This window comes from Leuresthes tenuis, unplaced genomic scaffold, assembly GCF_036924035.1.
Source record: "Leuresthes tenuis unplaced genomic scaffold, fLeuTen1.0.hap1 SCAF_7, whole genome shotgun sequence".
NCBI classification, from domain to species: domain Eukaryota; kingdom Metazoa; phylum Chordata; class Actinopteri; order Atheriniformes; family Atherinopsidae; genus Leuresthes; species Leuresthes tenuis.
This window is the reverse complement of record NW_027325361.1, coordinates 3,890,111-3,903,317: the sequence shown is the minus strand read 5'-3', so window position 1 is coordinate 3,903,317 and position 13,207 is coordinate 3,890,111.

The window sequence follows — 13,207 nt, the reverse complement described above, 5'->3', positions numbered from 1 at the left end:
CAATCACAGCCACCAGTGGCTTGTTTAGGACAAATGTCTAAGAACACACACAAAAAAACAGCTTATGGGCATACCTAAAAACGTAAAAACTTTGTTTTTATTGAAGCAGGACTTTACTTTTCTATAGGTCAAACATCACAGGACGAAACACATCAAGAAAACTTTGTTGTCTAATTTTTTGTGTCTTTGTAATGTTGATTTGTGAAATGTATTAACTTTTTGTTTTGTGGAATTTCATCTTTGAAATGCTGTGTTTGCTGTGTTTTGCACGCCACCGAACACACCGTTGCTGTCTGTCTGCACATGGCCCCGACTTACGGTCAGTAGGACTGTGGGAGTGGACTTGTGTTGGACAGCATGTACCGTCTGGAACTTAATAACAATGAACCATCTTGATGGTGTGTGTGGGTGTTGTTGTGAGTATCTCTCTTAGTGAACTGATGCGGATGGAGGCTCTGGTTCCTGGGACTGGGCCATGTTTTTCTCTTGTCCCAGGACACATCATGACGTGGTTAAGCAGTGTCCTCTGAGGGCTGAGAATCAGCAGTCAGGAATGTGATGTGAGTGGGCACAATGACGCTAATCCTCTGCAAAGTTGTTCTTTTTCTTCTATTCCCCTTCTCACAAGATTTCCTTAATCGGATAATTCCTGTCTTATTAAACAGGGAGTGAGGATCAGACATCGAGGTCTGGGAGAAAAACACAGGAGGAGAACTGAGGTCATACATGATGGAGGAGTCTTGTGCTACTCTGCTGTAAGGTGGTGAATGGAGGAATGAATTTATTCGCTTAGACCCAAAGGTCTTGGCATGTTGCATGATGGTGCACGTGTGATTCTGACAGGGTCTTTCAGTGTGTTTCCAAATGAGTGTGTATGTTTGTGAGCTTGTGATTGTACACTTGTGTGTGGGAAACCCAGGAAATCCAGTCTCCCATGCGCCAGCATCCATTGTGTTTAGTTTCCTCCTCTCTCTTTCCTTCTGAGTGACTGTGTGTGTGTTTAGCTGCAGTGCTTCCCTCTCTCGCTGTGGCTCTAATGAGATAGAGGAGGAAGTCCGAGCCAGAGGATTGCACTTGGCAAAGTTAACTGGAAACAGTCTCATGAATGGGTCAGGGGAGCCGTGTTGGTAGAATTAGCTGTTATTATGTCCCCCTGCTACAAAATGGAGATTTCCATCCAAACTCACTGTTACTTAAGACTCCCTCCTCCCCTTTCCTTCCATCTGATCCATGTCTGCAGATCCTTTCCTCATTCACAATAGAACAATCGGCCCAGAACATCCACATCAAAGAATCTGTTGCAGTAAATGAAGCCTGAAAGATCACATGCAGCCAGGAAGAGCGACAGTGGAATAAACGTAGTCACCGCCCTTTGGGATGTTGACTGTATTGACTCTTTGGCTCCACATCTCTTCATTTTCAACTTTATTATCTCCCGGAGGGGCGGATAAATATGCACAGCTGGGAGTCTCAATCCTTATATAAATTCAGAGAAATAGGACAGTTGCAAAATTCTTTTTAGATCATTAAGTTACTCACCAAAGGCATAAATTTAAGTCATCATGAGGACAAAAAAGTTATCTCATAATCACCCCCCATATATACAGAGTATGTTGATAAATGTTTTAAAAGCTGTATGCTAGGTGCTTTATTGTAACACTTCATCAAGCAGGTCATTACCACAAAGATTACTGGAGTTTCTGCTTATAAAACACATGAAAAGCTCATTTAGAAGCAACAAACACTGTTCCATTGCTCTGACGTACTACCAACTCTTTAGGAGAAAGCTGCAAGTGTTCTACGCAGCTTTAGGAGGCTGGCTGTGAGTGCAGAAGAATGTAACAGGTCTGCAAGAAAGATGAGGGACAGGTTATGAATACAGGTTGAATAAATGTGTCAGGATGTTGGGTTTCTGTTTTGCATGTATCAGGTTTTGGTTGTTCTTTTGGTGTCCTGTGCTATTAAGCGTCTTGTTTTATTTCCTATATGTTGAGGATGTCACCGAACAAATCTATACAGTTACAGTAGAGTAAAACTAATGTGTTACATTGCCACAGGAACCACCTCACATTCATTTACAGGAAATGCATGATGATAATATCATCTTTATCAGTATAAATAGTCCTGCTTTGATTGGACCAAAAACTTCCAAAAAAGTGACTTTGCTTACTCAGCAATATTCCAATATTAGCTGTGAATAAGACACATAAACCTTATAAATGGAATACTGTGTCATATAGATTAAGGTCCATAGTTGGAATAATGCAGCACATTTAAACATTTTTATGTATCTTATGATAAAGAGTGATTTTAACAGTTTATCTGTTCAATTCTAGATATTTTATGGTCACGCCATCATGTCCTTTTCAAATGATGTGGAACAAACTTTAATCCTCAACTCCTGGTTAAAGCCAAATAATCCTAAGAAAAAAAGACAAACAATTCACTCAATTTCACTCAAGTCACAGTTTACTATTCACTCTCTCCGCAGATTTAATATGACATATAAATTCTATGCCGACGACATTCAGCTCCTCTTCTAATTTAAGAAAACTGAGACGTCTAATCTTGCTAGACTTTTAAATGGTGTTGCAGCAATAAAGCACTGGATGGCTGATAACTTCCTCCAGTTAAATCCTGATAAGACTGAGGTTCTAATCATAGCTCCTGATCACGGACGTCATTTTTTTTGGGGGGGGGGGCACAGGGGGTATGTCCCCTGCACTTTTTCAAAAGCCCGTCTTGGTCCCCTGCAGTTTTTACAGTCCAAAAACAATGTTACGCTATGATAAACAGAGACTCGTCAAGCATTAGGACCAAGCGGAAAACGGCCGCTCAAGCTGAAGCCTGTTTCCCTCAGTTTAGACCCCCCCCCCCACACAAGCTCCTCGACTGGCTCTGCCATTTCTTGTGTGATTGGCCGTCCCTTCTGTCACTCCATCTGGTTGCAAACTGCACCAGGACTTGCAGATGTGGTCTGCTAGTTGCCGAGGAGTCCCTGTTACTCTGCCACTGTTAGTTGGGTGTTTGTTTTGCCCGGGTCACATCAGCTAGAAATACTGTAATATCAGAGGTTTAATTTGTGTGTTTCCATCAGGCGCAACCAGGATGTCTAAAAAAGAGAATAAACTTTCGAGGTCAAAGTTTAAGTTACCACAGACATGCGTTACACCCATCCTGCAACACCTTTACGGGCTCCCAATAAAGCAGCACATCCTCACAACAAACTTATAAAGTGTCTTTGAGCTTTATTGAAAGAGCTGATAAATTAAATGTATTATTATTGTTGTTATTATTGAGTGTGCCTGCAAAGCACCAGCAACACCCATCCACAACCTTTACAACCAGTCAAACCAAAAAGGGAACAGTAAACTTAAAAATCGCAATAGAAAACTAGAAGAACTACTAGAATACACAGTGAACTGAGTTTTATTAAAAATGCTTGTGCCCCCCCCCACTTCTGAAAGCAAAATTTGGTCCCTGCTCCTGATAACTCGGAAATAATGCAGCATCTTGGGCCCTTATCATCTTCAGTCTGTTCTGTTGTGGGAAATCTATGGGTGCTATTTGATCATTCTGTCATTCAACACACATAAAATCATGTTTCTTCCACCTCCGTAACTTTGGCAAACTGAGGGCCGTCGTCTCCCAGGCTGACATGGAGATACTCACACTCATCAAAACGGTCCTTCACCATTTACAATCTGCACTGGCTTCCAGACACTTACAAGATTCAATGTAAATCACTCACCATCACTTACAGGTAGGGATGGGAATCGAAAACCGGCTCCCAGTAGTTCGATTCCGTGGAATCGTTAATCCGCCTGCCTAACGATCCCGTTTATAGCTTCCGCTAATGTCTGACGCATTTGCGCGATGACGTCAGAGGCAGAAGCGCCCTAAAGTTTGGTTATATTTCACCAAAAAGGACAATATTAGGACCAGCTGCAGCACATGTGGAGCTGTGATCCCATCAAAGGGGAGAAATCCCTCCAACATGCTGAAACATTTGACCACACAGCATGCAGTTACTGTGCATGAATGTAAAGTCTTTGACGCGCTGCGAAGCGATGGCGGTGACACTCGCAGGCAAGCCTTTGACGCAGCGTTTTCCATCTCAAAAGTCCCAGGTAACGTAAAACTTCCAGGTCCCGTTGATTGCAAGAATGTTAGCGACATACTGGATGAATAATTTCCATCTGATATTAATATTTAGTTTGACGAGGACTGCAAGAGTGAGGCAGGCTCAGAGGCAGGCTCAGAGGCAGACTCCCGCATACATGTAGCCTTTCATCGAGGCAGGAAAAAGTAAAATGACAGAGGTGAAAACAGATGAATGTCACGAGCAGTTACGAGATTTGTGGTGAAAGGTTTGCCCCCTTTTGCCACGGCAGAAGCCCCTGACTTTTGGTAGGATAATCCAGGATTTGCAGCCATTTGTACTATATGTAAATGGATGAGAATCGATAAGGAACCGAACCGATATCGATAATGGAATTGCTAAATTCTTAATTCCCATCCCTACTTACCTCCTCGATCTCACATCCATACCACCTCACGGGCAACTTAGATCCAGTCACCAGAGCCTGTTGCCTGAAAACCTGCGGGGAAAGAGCTTAGCCTCCACTGCCCCCCCAACTCTGGAGCGCTCTCCCTGCCAACATTAGATCTGCTGACAGTGGAGACTGCTTTAAGTCCCAGCTGAAGACGCATTTATTTAAAACTGCTTATGGTTAAGCCAGCAAATCTGATGTTATCCTTTTATAGATCATTTACTTTACCTTGTTATTATTTTATGCTCTGTTTTTATGGGGTTATTTATCTATTATTGTAAAGCACTTTGTGATTTTATCTGTGAAAAGCGCTTTATAAATAAATAAATAAGCAATTTATACAAAAAGAGCAAAATATCTAAAACACGAGCAAAGATATACACAAGGACACATCAATTACAAAGCATTACGGTACTGTGTGCTAAAAGGGTGCAGAGAATAGTGCAAAAGACTGGTTTCACATGACAGAATGACAGTGGCAGGGAGCAGCATTGCCTTCAGGGCGTCACCAGAGTTTAAATCACTTAATTATGACGAGCTGAGAAGCAGCTGTGGAAGCCCACACCGCATATTCCTACCATGGAGAATATTGGTGGATGGGTAAAGCCAGAAGTTGGCAATAACACAACCGAAAGGATGCCAACTGCAGAAAAACTCCCAAAGAAGAGGAAGAAACTGCTGTATGGCAGAGATGTGTTAGTATTTTTTATCTTTCTCAAGTGTTAGAAGTCAAAGAAGAAGCATTTTCTTTCTGAACACATGACAACAGGCCAGCTGTCATCCTACTTTCATTCAGGACTGTGACAGATTAGCCTTTTGATGGATGTTGTTGTCATCTAAAAACGGAGAAATAAAGAAAGAAAACATTGAAATAAACGTCCTTAAACAGAGGGAGAAAATGCAAAGAGAGAAATAAGTTAAATTATGAATAAAATGTACAATGATTTGATTTTTTTTTAAAAATTGTGATTTGACATTGAAATGTGAAAGTATAACACATAAATACATACGTGATAATAAGAGTAATTAAAAAAGGAAATGAAAAAAATAATATTTCAATAAAATGATCATAAATGTTTGTATCTATAAAAAAACCCTGAAAATTAAAGCAGAAGTTATTAATTAATGTGTAAAGAAATATTTGCTTAATATTAGTAGCAATCATTGGCATATTAGTATATCTATGTAGTCTATTTATTAAAGATTTAAGTTTTATTTAAGAGTACAACAAAACCAAAGGCACCAAAACTATGAAATAACCCAAAATGAATCATGTGTTGAGAAAACAAATCAGCAGATGTTTCCCACTTTCCTTTATGTGAGCTTTACGGAAAATTGAATGTATCTAACCCGGCTTAAAGAGATCGCTGCAGGAAAACTTTGTTTATCCTTCACTGATTGAGGTTGAGGCATTAAAACCGACACGGTTTAGTAAAACATCATCACTTACCTACAAACTGACCCTTTCACATGTTATCAACCTTTTTTCTGGCCTACCTACTGACAAACTCTGTCTTTCATGCAAAAGACTCAAATTGTGGTTCAAAAGAAACCATCTTAAACAGACTACATTGCTTTTGAAAGTTGAGCTGGTTGGCATGACAAATATGCAGGAAAACAATAATTTTTGGGCCTGTTTTACAGCACACCATGAGACTGGAGGACCAGCCGCGGGACTGGAAGACCTGGAGTTTCATCTGCTGCAGAGGAGAGGTTTCTTAGAAATCAACAACAAGAAGGAGCTCAAAATTAGGGCCCACATGATGTGTTCATGGAAACCACTACTGATGGAGAACAGTGTCAAAAAGCAGAGGTTAGTCCAGTTCCACCAGTGGAAATCTGAACCTCATAGAAATGTATAGATACACAACATCCCATCATCCCATCTGGTCTGAGCTTCAGGACCAATGTGTTGTCAAATGAATGCATATAAAAAGCATGCTGCTTCCGCTACTTTTGGCGTGTCATTTATACACATTTTCAGCTTGCAGCGCATCATTTCACGCCGTTAAAATAACATCTGACCTGGTTAGAGTTAGGGTATAGTATGACGGAGGATCTCCTGCCGTCACAGCACATACCGTGAAAATTACTGTTCATACGGTGAAACGGTTGGACTCCAGGACTGGCCTCCAAATACATCGCATGAAATAAGTACAAAAAGTATTGTAATAACATGCCAAATGACTTGGTGTGCAATAACTACACCTTTTCACGAGAGCAGGTTATCAGGACATTGATCCAAACCATCCCTGAAGGGGATTTTTGTACCAATTCCTCCGTCTTGTTAAGGAGATTAAATGCTACACTGGCCTCCGTAACCCCGCCATCCACCACACACTTAAGCTGTTCGTGCTCTGGCTCAGCAAAGAGTTGGCACTAGCATAGCATTGTTTTTTTTGGCTCTGGAGCTGGTGCTTTGGCGATTGAAACAGAAAGAACTGGTTCAAAGTTAGGCTCTGGCTCTGAACCAGATCTGGAAGCGCTTTGGTGGAAAATAAACAATAAGAGCTGTTTAGATAAGGAGGAGTATGATGGATTTATACGACCTGAACTCATCAATCATCAACATTAACCTTGCACCGATGGTTTGAGATAAGCTGAAGCATAGAGTGAAGGAGAAGCATAGAGTGAAGGATGTTAAAGCTCTTATTAAAGTAAAAGGTGGCGACTTGAAGAGTTTAAAATTTGCAACTAAATTAATTAAATTACTTCATAATTCAGTTCTGTTCCACAAGGCAGAGGATGAGGATGACTGCAGCTGAATTAGAGAAAAACAAAGAGAGTTTTAGGGGATTTCCAGCACTCTGTTCAATGCTTTCAGCAAGATGATAAAAACTGAAATCTTATGTGAAGGTGAAGGTCAGCAGACTGTCTCATCAGCAACCAAAACAGATGAAGAGTGTTCAGGCAAATACCAAAAACAAAATGTATCTTCTCATGGCCAGATCTGGCAGAGAGCCACGCTGATAGCTTTGTTTAAATGTCAAGATTTTGAGATTTCCACAGACCATTTTACTCTTGTTGTAGTTTTAGCTTTTGACCGTAAAGTATTTTTAAAAAAAAGTCCAAAACTGAGCACAACACGTGTTTCAACACAGTGACCTGGATAATCTACAGGACATGTTGTTCCTGTTCATCATAGCTGCAGACAGGGCTGGGGATTATTGTGACGCTACCACGAGAGACGCCCCCCCCGAGCAGCAAAAATAGAAAGTTTACCTTTGTTGTTTCAGGGTTTAGGCAGAGGAGTCGCTTTCATATGATCGTTTCTCATCTGGAGTTTTTATTTTGATCTATTCTTCGAAATGGGTCGTCCTGTGTGTGCGAGTCTGTGGGTCAAAGTGTCCGTTATCCAACTGTTTTTCACAGAATCTTTCAGTTTACCACAGGTCACCGTGATCCGCTGTTTTCGCAGGTTATTATGACATTTCATGCATGTTTTAAGGTGTTTTCTCTCAGCTCGTCACATTCCATCTGCGTCGAGGTTCAGAAGAGACCAAACATGCAGGAGTGGTGCGAGAGGGTTAGAAAGGGTCGCGGCTGTTCTTACACAACCCAGAGTTCATTCACCCTGCGTGCATCTGTGCTGGTGTGCATGCGGGCAAAACACAACGCACAAGACGGAGAACAACACGCTTGCATTGGGGAAATCCTTGATGAGAAACAGTCGGGAGGGAGGATGTTTTCTCTCTGTTAATCACAAATAAGCAGGTTGTGTTTCTGGCTCCCGTTGTACAACTTGAGGAAGAGTTTCATAACCTTGCAAAGGTTGTGAAACTACAACGTCTTGGAAGAACATTTACACTTTAGTATTTGGAAAGAATTTGAACATGTGGATTTGATTGAATGTGAGAAAACAGGATTGATGGAAGTGTAGCGTACGAAGGCCCTGGGACACGAAGAGGAACAAAAAGCCCGACTTCTGCACCTTGGATCGTGGCTACAGCTGGATGCATCTGTATACTAATCTGAATGACAACAGAACCTGTCTATGTCTATCTATCCATGATCCACATCTGGATTGTATTCCTTAGAGTCGTAACATAATGATGCCGTTTTATTTAATAGTTGTAGCTAATGTCTTTAGTCGTGGTTAAGACATGATGCCTGCTACTTGATGTCAGCTAAAGGCTTGCAGAAGTACTTTTATTTACCGTTTTTTTCCAGAGTTGGATAAGAAAATCAGTATCACTCTCGTGTGTTTCTGTTGAAGCTGAGAGGCATTCAGCCGAGCTTAGACTGGAGGATTACATACATAAACAGTTAGCCTAATTCTACTCAAAGTTTGTTTACCCTGACGCCATTATCCCGGTTATGCGACTTATCCTCCTCTTGATCGTGCTCAGAGCATGATGCTTACATTAAGCTCAGATAATTGTGTTCCATATCCTGGAGCACGCTGCAAATACTGCTGACGGTGGCTGCTGTCACCGTTTGTTTAACCAAAGCCAGCTTCTTGTAACTTATCTGGTTCCACGTGGATTCATCTGATATCACTGAGACTGCGGTATTTGTACTTCATCTTAATCTTGCTCTGAAAATGTCACTGCTATAGACGATGCTTGGTATTGTGGTGCCACAGATGTGGAACTGAAGAAGTGATCAAAGGGCCAAACTTTGGACAATCCAGCAGAAACATGGGCTTTTGACAGCTGCCTATATCCGATACTCTCAGAAAAAGCCTTCTTAGGTTTGGCAAAGCTTTTGAGACAAATCTTGTTGGTGGTTTGCTGATTTTTGCCTGCTTTCTGAGGCATTGTGGGAGACAATTTTGTTGAAAAGTGTTTCCCGATGTACTCTTTGAACTTAGAGATCATCTCTTGTCATACATTCGTTACCTAAAATTAAATAAAACTATTTAGACGCGTCATATGGAGTTAACGTTTCAAACCGGCGCTGGCAGAGACGGATAAATGCAGACGACACTCTTTACTGTGTTTTTCAAGATTTATGAGGCCCTCGAAGGCTGCTTTAAGAGCTTTTTTCCTCCATATGTGTATGATTGGGTGTCACAATTAAGATCATCATGTATCCAAGAAACTGAACCTGTGGGTAACTCAGCTGCTGTTGATATGCATCAATCAAATAAGTTGATAATGCATCAAGTTGTTTTTTGTGTTCCTCTTAGGTCTCTTTGGTCCTTCCTTCAAGGCTCATCTCTCTAGTTATAGAAAATAAAATGATAAATCTGGGGTTCAGGTAGGTTTCCCACAACTTTCAGCTTGTCAGTGAGGTAGCCTGAAGTAACACATTTCCACCCCTTATATATCCTTCATCTTAAAGGGCTGAGTACTTTCATCTTGGGTGGGCTCTTAATTATATTGGGTGGGTTGAGGAGAGGACACACGAGAAAGAAAGCCTTATAATTATGTGGAAATTTAGTCCCTTTTTTAGTGTAAAAGAGAGCTCAGAAACATTTGCAAAAGTTTGCAGGTTTGAGTTGTTTTAAATGGAGAAATTGACCTTTTATCTCCGTTTCCAGTCAGAAATCCTCCTCGAACTGAGAGCGCTTTCACCGCCGTCTATTGCAGGTTATTATGTAACCAAATAACTAATACTAATTAGCACTTTACACAACCCAACTTAGAGAAAAAGAGGGAATTAAAAAGCAGCCTTAAGTCAAGCCCTTAAGTAAAGGTGCTGAGCCAAAGAGAAACATGAAGTGAAATGATTTACTTGGACTATCTTAGGTTACTTACTGTTGCAAAGGAGCCCCCGATTTCAAAAGCATGTGAGCAGATGCTGCACAGCACAGTCATTCATATGGACCCGACACTGAGGACACTCACTTGCATAATTTAGGTAAAGATGGCACCAGTAAAACCCCTTCTTCCTGCTAAAATGCAACCTTTATGTTTGATGTTACGCTGCTGGTTCACCGCTTGTTTGCCCCCCCCCCTCGCATGCAGAAATCTGTTCCCTACACAAACATGATTGCAAATGACAAAAAAAGGTAACATTTCCAAAGTTACAAGCACACACAGACGCTCTTTGGCAGCGGGGTTGTGTTTTTCCTCCCACGCTCCAGGGTCCAGATTCCAGCAGGGTTTACAGTAAGGGATGTTATGACACACAGGGTAAGCAGCGTGAGGGTGGGGCCGGGGCAGAAGAATTATCATTAACCCCACGGAGCGTCGCGGTTGGCTGCGTCAGAGCAGCGATCCCCCCTCTGCAGTGTGTGACTCAGACTGCTGATAGGTGGCCGTTCCACAACACCACAGCTGTAAACGAGGCCCGAAAGGCCCATTTCCGCTTCTTATCTCGGAGAGTGTGAGTGTTTATGCTGGCACTCCTGAGCCGGGCGCGCTTGATCATATCAGAGAGTCCAGCAGGTGGTAAACACTCCCATACACACACACACACACTGGAGGAAATTTTTGGGTTATCAACAAGTGGAGTATTGACATCCTCTGTGGTGATTGCACACAATCAGCATGAATCACAAAGCTAATAGACGGAGGAGGAAGAGTTGACTGGTTTATCATTTACCCGCTGAAAAACACAACCTTGATGTTTTCTTGTCAGGGCACAACCTTGTTGTGTTGCCATGACAACCTGTCATTCAGGATGCTCACGGCTTTGCCACGCCAGCAGCACAACACACACACCCGTTCACATCGCTGATGAATGTTTGGAGGCCGGTTCTTCCTGCGACAGGACCTGAAACATCCTTTCGCTCTCAGCTCAATGATAAGGCCTCGCATTTGCTTTGTTTTCTTTCTCCTCCAGCAAAGAAAACAAAGGGTGGGATGCAGAAGGGAGACACAAACACACTGTACATAACCCACTGAGACACCTTTTGGACTCCCCCACACAAAGAGAAATGTAAGGAAACAGGGACCGTTTGCCCTGCTTTAATGCCACAAAGCAGAGTTGTGAAATCTGTATGTTGATTTAAATCGGTTCATACAGCTCAGCTTGAGGACGACTTGTTTCTGACATTTCACTGGTTTTAACCCCTTAAACCCTCAGAGAGTTTATGACATTTTCAGGCAGTGGCAGCTCCACAACTGGAAGGTTAAAAATGAACAAACCTGGATCATATGGATGAGACACTTTTAGAAATGCTTTCACAACACATCAAGCACACAAGGCCCGTCAAAACCAAGTCCTATTGGATCTTAAAGCCCTCATGCAACCCCAAACCAGAATTAGTTGCTCAGACAACATATATGTTGATATATATCCACTTCGTAATGTTTTCACTCCTCTACCAAAGTGTCTGAAGGTGCAGCAGTGCAGGGTCAGTGTTTTAAGACTCTCCAGAACTCTCAATCGGTGACAGGTCTGCTTGAAAAATGCTTGGACGTCCCTGGAAAAGATGTGGCCTTGAAGGCAGCACCTGTTGCTGTAAAGTCTCAGTGAGCTTTTCTGCATTAATGCTGCCATCAGAAGTGGAAATGAGCTTTGCCCCCTGATCCAACCCCATACCATCACAGAGCCTGGCTGCAGGGACTGGTTGCTGACAGCAGGCTGGATGCTGCTTTTGCTCTTTGCTCCATTTCTTCCAGCAAAGATGTGGAATACTGATGGGTCTGACCACAGCACACGTTTCCACCGTGTGACGGTCCATCCCAGACGCCTCCGAGCCCAGAGAAGTGGACGCCTTCTAACCCCTCGTCCATGTGCTTCTATCAGCTGCTGATGAATGACGGTTCTTGATGCAGCGCCGTCTGAGGGGTCAGAGGTCACGGGTGTCCAGCTTGGGCTCGCTCCCTTGTGCTTTACACACTGAAACTCCAACAGATACCTTGAATATTTTCATGATTTTACACCACAGTACGAGAAATGCCCAACCCCCCCAGTCTTTCTGTGAGGAGCATTACTTTTAAACAGTTCCATGATTTTCTCACTCAGCTGACAAACCAAAGGCCCTCTTTTCCACCCCAGTTTGTCAAAAACTCTGCCTTTCATGGAGACTGCTTTAGAAATAATATGATTTTCTAAACTTCATCACATCCAATCTTTACTTTTTAATTGAAAACATAGATGTATCCTTACAAATTAAATGATGTTGATGACGTGAAACACCAAATATACTGAAGTCATGATGTTTGCAATGAAATAACAGTCAAAATAAATGAAAAGTAAATGATTTTCTCGCCGTTTTAAGTCTTTCTGATTTGTAGTTTTGCTTAATAAGATGTTAGACATTTCTGGACAGCTGGCTGTAAAAATAAACTAATTAAACAGTCATTTTTCCTACTTTTGATGTCTTCTTTCACTGTGTCTTCATGCCTTTTTAGGGGCAGATTAGCAAACTAAAACCATGGTCGCTGAGCTATGTTTTAGTTTAATATCGCTTCAGGAGATGAGGACAATCCATGCAGTTATACTTCTTTTTATTTGTTTTATAGAACTGGGAATAAGATATAAAATGAGTCTCTTTTACAACCCTTATGATGCATCTTTTGATTGCATTTAGCCTAAATATCAGACAAACACTCCCATTATACGGCAGCTGCTCTGCTTTCATGCTTTCACGGCAGCAGACGTGTTTCTACCGTCAGTGAGAGGCCAACATCAGGCCGACACTGACCTCTGTGCTGCTTCCATCTAACATCAGCTGCTGTTTTTCTGCTGTTATGTAACTTTAACCTGAGTTTGTCAAACCCTCAGTGTGAGCTGTGCGAGTGGAAATGAGCACAGGA